Source organism: Haliotis rufescens, unplaced genomic scaffold, assembly GCF_023055435.1.
Source record: "Haliotis rufescens isolate VD_foot unplaced genomic scaffold, xgHalRufe1.0.p SCAF_40, whole genome shotgun sequence".
NCBI lineage: Eukaryota > Metazoa > Mollusca > Gastropoda > Lepetellida > Haliotidae > Haliotis > Haliotis rufescens.
In genome coordinates this window covers 3149343-3163515 of record NW_025964113.1, presented here as the reverse complement: position 1 = coordinate 3163515, position 14173 = coordinate 3149343, and the positions used below count along the sequence as shown (strand labels likewise).

The window sequence follows — 14173 nt, the reverse complement described above, 5'->3', positions numbered from 1 at the left end:
AACAAAAGATGCCTTCGTTGAGCCTTGATAATTAATTATGATAGCTTCATCCCCACCTGTCACATCAGCCCAGACCAAGCCATCTATACATGTAAATTACATCAGAGATAAACATTATTATCACATGAGAATTGTTACAAATCCTTAGCACTTCACAGGCCCATGGCAATCACAACACAGCTATAACCCAGACCTGTAACAGTTACAGCAGAGGCTTACAGCACCTGAGGCAGATCAGAATCATTAAGAACAATGGAATAGAAATGTTACGTAATGACAACAGAGCAGCAGACACCTCCCCACTTCCCCCTGCACTTTGACAGGCTGATATATTATTGCTTTCTTCAAAGGATCATACTGATTGCCTGACAGTTTGGTTCAGGGAGCAGTCTGGGAGTGGAAGTGCCAAGTAATTACATATTCTGTGATGATTTATTGGCTTGTTTTGCCTGTTGCCTGTATTGTTGGTGAAAACAAGGTGAATATAGTCCAAGGATTTACTGTTAACCATACTTTAATTTCCCTTTCGGTTATTTAAATTGTTTATGGAATTTTGAGACACTGATATGACAAGGAATATTCTCTTTCAAATTATTCAAAGTCTAGTTAATATTGTTGGATTACTATGATTTTAACAAAACAGTTACATCACCCTTTTGATTTTATGAGAATTTCACCCCCGCAAAAATTCAAATACTTTAATGTGTATGAATGAGAAGGGTTTAGGGATTTGAACAGCTTTACAGTATATGCCTGAAGTAAAAAAATTGAATTCATATATCGTCATGATTATTCTAAAATGATATATTCAGACCTGACCCTGGGCGAGCACAATGTTTGTTGATGTAAAGGCAGAGTGGTGGCGTTTTGCTTGACTGAACCCAGCTGGACTATATGCCTACAGTGAGTCAGTGATGTGGAACACATAAACACAGAAGGTCTGACGTCTACGGTCTACGGTCCTACACTCATCGCTGTCACTTGCAAAATTAGAACGGTTATGAGGGCTTATGACTCGGCAATTTCAGTTGTATGGCATGTCATATTATTGCACATGTTCAGTTTGCATTTTATCAATGGAGATTTCAATATTAGATTGAAGAAAATCATCCACTGCCACTTTGAACTCTGGGTGTATTTCATACCAGAATAGAATTGTCAGTCATATGTGCCGTATTGTCTACAATCTACCATTTTAGTGTTAATGATTTAAACAGCCCAATGTCTTTGCATGCCCAGGACTCACAATGTTTGCATCCATTCTCTTTGTACGCTTATAGTACATGGTATTTCGTGTCAAGTTAACCCAGTCTTCAATGTTGAAAGGTTTTTGCTAATACTTTTGCTATTTTGCTATGGGGTAATAAGGATCTATCCTGACCATAATCCCACCGTGACTCAAACATTATAGGTCCTGGGGACCTGTCTTGCCCAGAATCCCCACCGTGACTCAAACATTAGGTCCTGGGGACCTGTCTTGCCCAGAATCCCCACCGTGACTCAAACATTAGGTCCTGGGGACCTGTCTTGCCCAGAATCACCACCGTGACTCAAACATTAGGTCCTGGAGACCTGTCTTGCCCAGAATCACCACCGTGACTCAAACATTAGGTCCTGGGGACCTGTCTTGCCCAGAATCACCACCGTGACTCAAACATTAGGTCCTGGGGACCTGTCTTGCCCAGAATCACCACCGTGACTCAAACATTAGGTCCTGGGGACCTGTCTTGCCCAGAATCCCCACCGTGACTCAAACATTAGGTCCTGGGGACCTGTCTTGCCCAGAATCACCACCGTGACTCAAACATTAGGTCCTGGAGACCTGTCTTGCCCAGAATCACCACCGTGACTCAAACATTAGGTCCTGGGGACCTGTCTTGCCCAGAATCCCCACCGTGACTCAAACATTAGGTCCTGGGGACCTGTCTTGCCCAGAATCACCACCGTGACTCAAACATTAGGTCCTGGGGACCTGTCTTGCCCAGAATCACCACCGTGACTCAAACATTAGGTCCTGGAGACCTGTCTTGCCCAGAATCCCCACCGTGACTCAAACATTAGGTCCTGGAGACCTGTCTTGCCCAGAATCCCCACCGTGACTCAAACATTAGGTCCTGGGGACCTGTCTTGCCCAGAATCCCCACCGTGACTCAAACATTAGGTCCTGGGGACCTGTCTTGACTGTCTTGTCTTCAACATTTCAAGCTAGACTGCCATTATTAACCTCTCTGAGTCACGTATCTCACTGACTATTAGCTACACACACCCTGAAGGTTTGAACAAATAGATCTGAAGGCTTTTTTTTGAAAAAAAATATTTTGAAAGTGTATGATCTGTTTGGAAAAATATTTTGAAAGATAACACTTTTGAATGATGTTTAAGACAGTGGGACTTTGTCCATCCATCAAAGGTATAGAACTTGACATGCTGGTGTAGGCTTGAGCTCAGTGACATGGTGTGAAATGTGATACACTTGTTGTCAAGTGATTTGATCGACCTGTGTCAGTCAGCTGTTAACCTGTCATTATCTCGTGTCACTTGCTTGTCATTAACAGCATGAGCCTGAAGTATATTTTCCTAGACACAACCTGATGCGTCAATATATCAGGAGGCCAATGTTTAGCAAATGTAGGTGACACTTTAACATTTCTCAAATTAGAATTCATCATTCCAAATTCCTGTTCAGACATCAACTTCAGAGATATTACCAAGAAGCAATTTTGATGTAAAGTTTGAATGTTATTACATTTATTTGCCAGCAATAATACCTGTGAATTTAGGAAATATGGACATTCCATCCAAAAAATGTTTATTCCCAAATTACCTGCCATGGGCACTTTTTGTGAACCAGATAAGGCATTGATAAATGGAGAAATGTCACCGGTGTCTCTAAGTATTTATGAAAATGAGATGGGATAGTCTCTTTTGATGCATGTCATATTGAACTCTCCATGACTGAAGATAATAAGCAATGAATAAACATGTGCATATATTCCTGGGTGATAAACAATATGTGGATTACATTCTTGATTACCCTACAACAAAACTGAACATGCTGAAAGCAAGTGGATCCGGATCCATGTACATTAATAATCATGAAAGGTTGTTGTTTATTTTGTTTACAAGCACTAAGCTGATTGCTCTAGGGCAGGTACTTATTGTCATGTCTGCAATAAGTAATGCATGAGAAGCAGGCACTGATGGCGTGAAATTAACTAGCTCCTATTAAAGCCCCACCAGAGAAGCGATATTGACTTATAGGATTATTGAACTGCTGGGTCTTAGTTAGATAATGTCCATGCGATTAAGTTTGTATGACAAACCTTAGATTTTTGCAGAGGGTATTAAGGACAAAATATGAATTTAGAGAGTACGGTTTCATTTAATATATTTGATACCAGTACTTCACCTGATTACCAAGTTCATTGTTTGGTCATCGGTTTGTGGATAGATCCAGTTTATGTTACTAAAATTTGTCCTAAGTACTCTATGTTTGTGTCACCCTGTAGGGATTCCTGGTTAGAGCAGGTACCTAGCAACCTATGCTGGTCAATCAATACTGGTGACTTAATGTATCAGGTGGTCAGGCCTGGTGCCTTGGTTGATAGATAGTGTGTCATTGTACCCTGATGGTGTGGATTGTTGGTCATAATATTAATCATTGATTTGCCTGGTCCAGACTGACTAACAGGCATCATATGGTTGAATATTGCTGAGTGTGATGTTAAATAGCAAAAACACAAACTCATGTTTGTGGATAGAAGCAAGCAACTGACATCTAAACTTGAGTGTGTAGTGGTGCTTTGAGGGGGTGATTTGGGTATGGCTTGGCCTTTATGTAGGTGATCAACTGCTTGATCCTTACGCTAAACAAAAAAGAAATGTATTTACTTTTGTTCGAGATAACTCAACTGTGATATACCGGAGTAGGTGGAATATCACGGGCTGTGGCATTAAACAACATTCACTCACTTAGTCAGATCCCCAGGATCCTCTCTAAGTTCCTCACACTATAGGGCAGTAGGGTGGTTAAAGTGGTCGCTTGTCACACGGAAGGCCCAGGTTCCATTCCCCACATGGGTAGAATGTGTGAAGCCCATTGATGTTTCTCCTGCCATGCTGTTACTGAAATTACTTGCAGCAGTAAAAAATCCAATTCACCCTCACTAAATCCTGGACCTGCTACAAGTTGTGTTTTTGTTGTTCTTGCTTAGGAACAATGTTGCATCATCTATGCAGGGTATTCATATTAAACCACATCTGGATCTGTATACTGGCTGTAACACCACTTTTTTATTTACAGTGTAACAAAAATCATTCACATTCATTTAAATGGTCACAATTAACAATGAGTTGAGCACATGATACCATGGTATGTATCTTAATGAAATTATAGACATGTTACAAATGAATGTGGTCTGTTAAGCAACATCGTAATACATTTCTTTCAAGATGTACAATGTCAGACTTGGCTGAGTCCTTCAACAGGTTAATAATGATTTTTTGGAGAGGAGGAAGTATCTAGCATGCAGTGCAAACACTGTTGGAAAACAATACCTGGGATAGCTGAGTGTTAATCATGGCCGCCCTTTAGAAAAATAGTTTTCACTTTGATATTGTTGAAGCAGGCCCAGACAACCTGTTGCAGATTTGTCATAATATTGACCTTGTGTCATGACAAAGAATATAAATAGTTGTTTGGTAAAGCAAGTTTAATCTATATCTCACACCTCAAGCACAATGTTTTCATGTCTTGTAGGACGACATCAATTGTTTTTACATTTTGTGATGAACAATAGATAGCCACGACCTGAACATAGATCCATGTAGCTAAGGGCCTAGGACATGCCTTGTAGGCAGACTCGGCAGAGGAAGGGACATTGAGGGCATGGGGGAGTATGAACTTGCCATATAACTTCTGTCAGTGAGTGAATGTTTTATGTCGTCTATAGTTCAGGGTGCCAAAACAACCTCAGCTCTATGACTGTCGTATGTCTATGTTAAGGTATGGGAGTTACAACGATCACCTTAGTGCTAAGATCGATTTGTACAACGGCACCCTGGACCTGTTCCACAAAAGTGATCTTAGTTCTACAACTACCATAAGTCTGTAACTACTGTAAGAAAACAAGTTTGAAAACGGTGTTAGAATCTACATTAAAACGTCGCTATATCCAATATAAACCAGATGTTGTTATCCATCTTCTAGAATGCCAGTCAAACAGTTACCTCAAGTCCATGACAGTATAGAAGTTTGCTATCCTCCTATAGTGCTACGTTTTCTCTGTGGAACAGAGTCCAGTTCTATCATGGGGTGGTCTGCAAAGAGTATCAAACCAGTGCTTCATAGTTTTAACAACAGTCCATGCTTTGGTGTACGATTACACATAATCAAATTGCAAATTGTCACCACCAGATTATTAGTTGGACAAGCCTTATTTCATTTGTATTACAGACTTGATTATTTTCAGGCCATCATGATATAGCTGTAATAGTTCTGAATGATTCAGCTATGAGACATTTGTGGGTTCATTTGTTTCCTTATTTCCCCTAATTCCCTGGCTACTTATCTTACCATTCCTTCTCAAAAGTTGCCAGTCCCAATTTTCCTGATACCAAATGGGCAGATGCATTTTGTTGTGTCACAGTAATGAATCTCCATACCTTCGTACTAGTAGAACTCTTGAAAACAACAAATATCCTTACACACTGGTGTCTCACAAATTATATATGATGGCGGTAAGAATTCGACCTGCTTATGCAGCGGGAGGGATCAATTTTTTTATTTCCCTTTTTCTTTTTTGGAAATATCCAGTCATGGACGGTTTGATAGATGGTATTACAACTCTGACTGCATGCCACACAACCTTGGATACTTTACATGCCTTAATCCCAAACCTACCTCTCACAGAGCAGATGTTGCATCAGGGACTGTAACTAACACTGGCTTAATCCATATCCTAAGAAGCTAAGTTCACACATGGTGTTGAACATGTGTTGAACGTAGTGTATGCTAGCAATATAGAATTATAGGAAAGACAGAGAAGTATACAATAATAAGATACTTAATTAAGAATGCCACAGTCTGGCAATGATCGTGTCCCACATTGTGGCTGGGTGTGACCTACCCTTATGAAGTTTTCATGGGTATTGATTAGAGTGAGCAGTGTTGTCGGAAGACTGTCAGTGGTGAGTGTGTGGCGAGTTATAACTCTGATTAGCTACAACAACATTAGCTGGTTATTATCACGGTGTGACCAGATGGCCATGATGTCTCATTAAGATGAGTCTGATTTGAGACGGTATTGATCATTGGCTGGCTATTTTAGATAGGGCACTGTCTTATTAGACCAATCTGATAATTACAAAACATCTGTGTTTGTCGGTTATTGTGCAAAGTGCTGGGTTGGCCTAGTGGGGAAAACGTTGGTCACATGGGTTCCCTGGTCTGGTTCCTCACTCACTCACTCACTCACTCACTCACTCACTCACTCACTCACTCACTCACTCACTCACTCACTCACTCACTCACTCACTCACTCACTCATGATTTTGATTTCCAGTTATATAGTAATAGGACAACTGACTTGATTTCAGTGACATCAATGGTGTTCATTGATAGTCTCATCTATTGTCACCATGTTCACATGTAATTAGTCATTTCTTATATCTGTGTTTACTTTTCTTCAAGTGTTAACAAAAGATATAATACAAGATATGTTCTTCTTGTTGCGTTTTTAGTTATGTGTGGTAGTGTACAGGGATGTGAAGTATTGTCAGTAAGTTCTGTCTACACCATGTGGGCCTCGGCCTACACGCTGGTACATACGCTATAGTTGGAGTCAGTTTGTCACGTTCAGGGCGGTGTTCAGGTAATCACCTTGACTTCTTCCAGGTACATGAGACATTCCTCGGGCTCTGTCACTGTAAGCTTCATGACAAGGCGGGAGCTTTGTTTCACCCCTGTTCAATTTGTTAATTGAATGTTTGTGACCCTGGTGGTCTGCGTGGCCTGTATCCCGTAGATTAAGCTGAACTGTTCATTTAGGGAAAGCTAGTGTTACCAGTGCTGTGGAATCAATAGGATTATGTTCTCAGCATTAAGGGGAACATTAATTATGACACTTGTCTTATTCGCAAAACAAGATACTGTAAAATATTATGTTGCATTCTGTTGAGGTGAAGAGGTGACATATTTGATCCAGAGAAAGGACAGGAGAACTGTTGGTCCTGATGCTGAAATATTGTGTTATCTGAATTTGATAATGTATGCACTACACATCTTAAACTTAGAATTTCTCTTGATTGTGTTGATTGACTTTATTTTTGTTGCAAATGGGGATGCGTTGGAGAACTTTATTGTGTCTTTTATGTTGGAGAACACAAGGATATATTTTGACATGGTTTACAATATGTAATTCATAAAACTTAAATAAAGAATTGAAAATATGTGAGCAGGTGTTTTTTCTGCTCTTGAAATCGTGAAGAAAATCAGCCAAAGATTGATACAGTGGCATACACTTTGACACATTTCGATGTATTGGTCACATGATTCTCATCTTGTATAAGAAACAGATTCAGCAAATTCTTTTTATGTTACCTCTCTTACCATACTCCCAAGAGCTCAGATGAGAAAAAGGATTTGGCAATTTGATATTTATTTCAGTGAAAAAGTTATGATACGATTATAATGGTTTTGCAGATATCCCAGTAATCCCAGAGTTACTGATAAACATTCAGATGCTCAAGGAATTTACTCCAAAAGAAAATATTCTATGCAAAGTAACCTTTCACCCCACAAATGGCATGTTGCTAAAAGTCTACATTTTAGCTATGTAGTATGGCGACATCAAACTGATGAATAATTGTGTTGAAGCCGTGTCGTGTCGTCAGACTGTTGGTATCAGTGTTAAGGCAAGAGATAAAATATGTGTGTTTCTGATTTTCTCGACTGACCCTAACAATGAACCCTGACCCTAAGCCCTAACATTGATTCTTTGGCTTGGTTTAGGATCTGCTGACCTAAAAAATATAAATTCAGAAAATATATCAAATCAGAGTGACAAAGTTGTTTTTATACTGCCTACAATAAACATTGCTTTGACATTGAATACAAATACAAGCCAGGAGATTATTATCTGACTAAAAAACTTCAAACAATAAAGCAACATTACAAGTCAGATTTTAGAATTATGACATTTATAAGGCACAAATTTGGCCAAATGGATTGAATACGGAGTGATTCTCTTGCTTTTCAATGAGGAGGGCACTGTCCTCATCCCCCATGCTGATACCCCTTGTGTGGGAACTGCAGGAATGTTGGGTAGTGTTTTGACCACCAGCAGGGGTCAGGTGAGATACCCAGGTATGACATAGCTGATCTGTATTTCCCCAGGGCTTTGTGGACATATTATACCCAGCCTGGGTAGCTAAACCCACAGCTGGGCTGCCCGCTGTTCTTGTACAGTGGGTCAATGGCCTTGTGTCACATGAATGTCGAACTGGTGAATAAAAATTATGAAGTTCATGAAACTTATGTGGTGAAATAAGACTTGCAGAACATGACTAATGCAGAACATGACTAATGCAAGCTTTATTTTGGTTTGAAAACTCAAAGGTTAGGTTTGTTAAAATGAATTTCTTGCTCATCATTCTCCCACCACTGAATTTGACCGAACCCTTAATATTTCCATTATAAGCACTGATAAGAAATAAATTTTACCTTTTTTTTGCACCAGATTCAAACATTTTGCACCTCCAGCTACAGGGTGTATTGCTAAAATAGGGCTCAAGTATATTTTTATTGATTTGTTATCTACTAAATATATAATAATAATAAACATAATTTTCCCACCCTACCCTGTCAATTTTGAGAAAGTTGTGAGGAACAAGGATATTTGTAACTGGCCTCTAGTGAACATTAAGTCCTGCACCATGACCGTGGAATATATTCATTTTACGAAAAAAAATAATCTAGAAATGCATACAAAAGCAAGTCTAGCCAGCTCTAGAAATCAGCATAGGGATTTTTTTTATCTTTAGAGTCAATAAGGATATTGTGTAATATAAGATTTCAGAGATTAAATGTTAGTCTAGTGAACAGAAAAGATAAGATAAGATAATATTTATTGCAGAAACGTTCCATTACGGGACAGATGCAATTTTAAAAGACAAGACATTATGATTCATATATACATATATACAGACATACATAATTTACATTTCTGTAGACACATACAAAAACAAAATAATCAATATTACATATTTGATGATATTTTTACACATAAAATGTCAACGGTTGATTATGAAGGGGTATTTATTGTTTGAAATTATAGATATGGAAACAAATGCAGTTGATATTGACTGCTTCATTATTTGACAGGATGTAGTGAAATAATTTATCTTCATGACTGTGGACATTTACATTTACATTTTGTCTGGATAATTTTGTTAAAGAGTATATTTCTTTCTTGAGTGTGTTTAATACAGTGAAGTAAGTAGTGATTTTCGTCATCAATGGTTGAACACGTAGAGCATAGCCTCTGATGGTGGGGTTGGTGGTTTTGTATGTCTTCCAAGTTCAATATTTAATTTATGGTTACTTAATCTTAGTTAAGAAAAGTGAACTCGATATTTTTTTACTTTACAATGACTGAGATAGGGTTCTAATTTTATTTCATTTTTAACTATCCTATATGTCCTAAGTTTGTTTCCTGTGCCTCTTTTTGCATTTACATCTTGAAGAAGGAGTTGAATTTAGATTTGATTGTCTCTTTGAATATTGGTGATAGGAAAGCTGAAGTACTCAAATTGTGTTTTCCTACGAAAAGTTGAGCTGGTAAACCCATCCTAATCGTTTTTTCACCAAATATGTACTTTCTGTAAAAGCGTTCTGAAGTATTATGTTTTTGGAAGAACATACATGGTGATAGAAATTTGCTATTTTGATTAATACTGTGTAGATAAGAGGGTAGAGTCCTAGTTCCCACAAATGTCTCATATCTAGTTCTGCTGAACATTAGATCTATATAGTTACTTTACATGTGAACTGTTCAGAAATGGAGGGTTATTTTCTCTTTGTTTGGTCATTGGAATGAAGCACTGGAATGTGCCAGTGTATAAATAACCACTATTTGAAGTAAATGTAGGCAAAAACCTTACTAAACAATATATTTTGAAAAATTCAGATTCCAGTATATGTAATAATCTTCAATCTAATTAGTGAATTTACTTAAAAGTATGAAGTATATCTCTACATGCTGTGTCTAACATGCCATGCTAAGAATTGACCTACTTTTAAAGGCAATGTGAAATATATAGAATACATTATTAATATATTTAGTGAAATAATTTGTCACGCATAAAATGTTACCAGTGAAATCATAAATATAAAGCAAGTGTTATTTATACTTTAGAGACAAATCAGTAATTTTTATATCTTAAATGTGTTTTAGTATGTTGTTGGATGATGTTGAAATATATTGTTTGGAAAATTAAATTGTTTTAATATTAATTCTGCATAAATTGTTTGACAGTACTTTGGGTTGACAAGGGTTTGTAAAGTTCATAAGTTGTACGACAATATTGGGCAAAGATAATGTTTATCGAACACATTGAAATAACAATCCGGAGATTTGTGTGGTAATAACCTAAGACAATCCGGTTTTTGTGTACAAACATCGCAACACAACCTGTTGAATTGAAGAAAGTGCATGAAAATGTCAAATTATGACCAAAATTGTGATTCTTACAAAAAGTAAAGTATACAGCACGGTACAAATGGGATAAATTGTGTCGTTGATTTATCACCTGGTTAGATAAAGTCAAAGGTAAATATTGACACTGACTGACGTCGTGGTGGTAAACAGTCCCCTGATCGTTGTAGCCCTGCTCTTCTCTTGGCAACGACGAGGACTGCACTCACTCTCACTCTCACGTCGCTGGTATTGTTGTCTTACACTCAGCGCTGGTGTCTTCCATGTGTGATACTCAGGCTTGCCATGGCCTTTATAGTGATATTCAAAATAATTGTGTGTTTTGTGCAAAATCATGTGTGTGTTGAGTTGCCAAGGAGTGTGTTTTCGCAGTCCAATTAAAAATGAGCACATAGATTCTGACCTTAAGAACCTGTTTAAGAAGTATTTATAAAAAATGACAATATTAAATTGCTGGCTGTTTGATGTGTAATAAAGTCAGTGAAATTGTTAAATATTTATTGAGGACTTCCAAGGAAACATAATTCCAAGTTCTGTGCTGACTTCACAGGTTGTTTTGTTGGGAAGAAAATATTTGACGCTTTAAAATTTTGTTTTTTGACATATGAATCATAACTATTGTGAATGATAATTCATGTGGACAGACCTGTATAGCAATTTCTTCATGGTAGATTTATACAACTAACTTGAAAATTAGTGACACAAACATCATATTGTTTGGAAGAGAATATGAATTGTGTTACGTTGATGGCACTGTGGTACAGTTCTCAGTGTCATGGCAATATTGATGTGTTCAAATTAGACTGTTCTTTCAAGCAAGTGTAAATCAATGTTCTTGAGTTCACTGCTGTACGTTCCTTGTGAATATATTTCAGGTGAGATTGTTTTTGATAGTTACATCATGAATCAGTGAAATCTAGCTCTCATGGAGTCATTGGTGATAACTACTTATGTGTTGTCAGTGAAATCTACTATAGCTCACCTGGTGTCATCAGTGAAATCTACTATAGCTCACCTTGTGTTGTCAGTGAAATCTACTTTAGCTCACCTGGTGTCATCAGTGAAATCTACTATAGCTCACCTTGTGTTGACAGTGAAATCTACTATAGTCACCTTGTGTCATCAGTGAAATCTACTATAGCTCACCTAGTGTTGACAGTGAAATCTACTATAGTCACCTTGTGTCATCAGTGAAATCTACTTTAGCTCACCTTGTGTTGACAGTGAAATCTACTATAGCCACCTTGTGTCATCAGTGAAATCTACTATAGCTCACCTTGTGTTGTCAGTGAAGTCTACCATAGCTCACCTTGTGTTGTCAGTGAAATCTACTATAGCTCACCTTGTGTTGTCAGTGAAATCTACTATAGCTCACCTTATGTCATGAGTGAAATCTACTGCAGTTCTGCTTGTGTCATCAGTGAAAACTGCTGTAGCCCACCTTGAGTCATGAGTGAAATCTACTTTAGCCGACCTTGTCTAATGAGTGAAATCTACTGTAACTCACTTTGAGTTATGAGTGAAATCTACTGTAGCTCACTTTGAGTCATGAGTGAAATCTACTGTAGCTCACTTTGAGTCATGAGTGAAATCTACTGTAGCTCACTTTGAATCATGAGTGAAATCTACTGTAACTCACTTTGAATCATGAGTGAAATCTACTGTAGCTCACTTTGAGTCATGAGTGAAATCTACTGTAACTCACTTTGAGTCATGAGTGAAATCTACTGTAACTCACTTTGAGTTATGAGTGAAATCTACTGTAGCTCACTTTGAGTCATGAGTGAAATCTACTGTAGCTCACTTTGAGTCATGAGTGAAATCTACTCTAACTCACTTTGAGTTATGAGTGAAATCTACTGTAGCTCACTTTGAGTCATGAGTGAAATCTACTGTAGCTCACTTTGAATCATGAGTGAAATCTACTGTAACTCACTTTGAGTTATGAGTGAAATCTACTGTAACTCACTTTGAGTCATGAGTGAAATCTACTGTAGCTCACTTTGAATCATGAGTGAAATCTACTGTAGCTCACTTTGAGTCATGAGTGAAATCTACTGTAGCTCACTTTGAATCATGAGTGAAATCTACTGTAACTCACTTTGAGTTATGAGTGAAATCTACTGTAACTCACTTTGAGTCATGAGTGAAATCTACTGTAGCTCACTTTGAGTCATGAGTGAAATCTACTGTAACTCACTTTGAGTCATGAGTGAAATCTACTGTAACTCACTTTGAATCATGAGTGAAATCTACTGTAGCTCACTTTGAATCATGAGTGAAATCTACTGTAGCTCACTTTGAGTCATGAGTGAAATCTACTGTAGCTCACTTTGAATCATGAGTGAAATCTACTGTAACTCACTTTGAGTCATGAGTGAAATCTACTGTAGCTCACTTTGAATCATGAGTGAAATCTACTGTAGCTCACTTTGAGTCATGAGTGAAATCTACTGTAGCTCACTTTGAATCATGAGTGAAATCTACTGTAGCTCACTTTGAGTTATGAGTGAAATCTACTGTAACTCACTTTGAGTCATGAGTGAAATCTACTGTAGCTCACTTTGAGTCATGAGTGAAATCTACTCTAACTCACTTTGAGTCATGAGTGAAATCTACTGTAACTCACTTTTGAGTCATGAGTAAAACATTAATGATAGGTGTAGTCAGGGTTGATTGGAGGAAATTACATCGAAAAAATAATCTTCTCAGGAAATTCTTTTTTAAGAATTTAGGAAAACTTGAGGATTACATGGCTCGTTGGTTATATCACAAAAAAACTCCTTGAAATAAAACAAAATTATTGTCTAGAGTTTCGAAATATAACAGAAGTTTTAGATGATTCCTGTAAAGAAAAAAGGCTCAGCTGTGAAACAGAAAAGTAAAGTGGCCAGCCCTAATGGCACTTCACCATTATTATATGGTACCATTATGTCACGACATAATGTACTGGAGGGCTGAACTGGTCATGATAATGGTGATACTCCATATATATGTCAGCTGAATAGTCAGTTATAAATGTAATGGGGCTTTTACCGTCAAAGCTAATATTTATGCGAAGTTATCGATGGTTCTCTTATGTCAAGTGTGTTGGTGACCATGGTTACAGTATCTATTAGGATAAAATGTATGACAAAGAAAATATTTGTTTGTATTGAATAAATCTGGTAATTGGCTAATGCCAGAGCCAATTCCACCAAGGCCTGTATGTTTAACACATTCACCCTTTGTAGAATGCCAGTGCCATGTATCTATCAAAGGCAGTCAGGTGGCCCTTTGGAACTCTTCGTCACCATTTATAGTTGGTGGTAACTTTCCCTAATGGTTTATATTAATGAACCAATTTAAAGATTGAAGTTGTATTTGTTGACATTTATCAGCTGACAGTGCCTCACATGAGCAACTTCCATGATGTGGGAAGCGCTGCATGGTAAATTTTCTCACAAGAGGCACTGTCT

The 14173-nt window shown here is 37.7% G+C and overlaps 1 protein-coding gene across 1 annotated transcript in view; it reads left to right on the top strand.

Annotated features, from left to right (window-relative positions):
* The window catches only part of LOC124138741, a 62843-nt gene that overhangs the window by 4574 nt on the left and 44096 nt on the right, over window positions 1-14173 (top strand). The gene's annotated exons all lie outside the window — the stretch shown is intronic.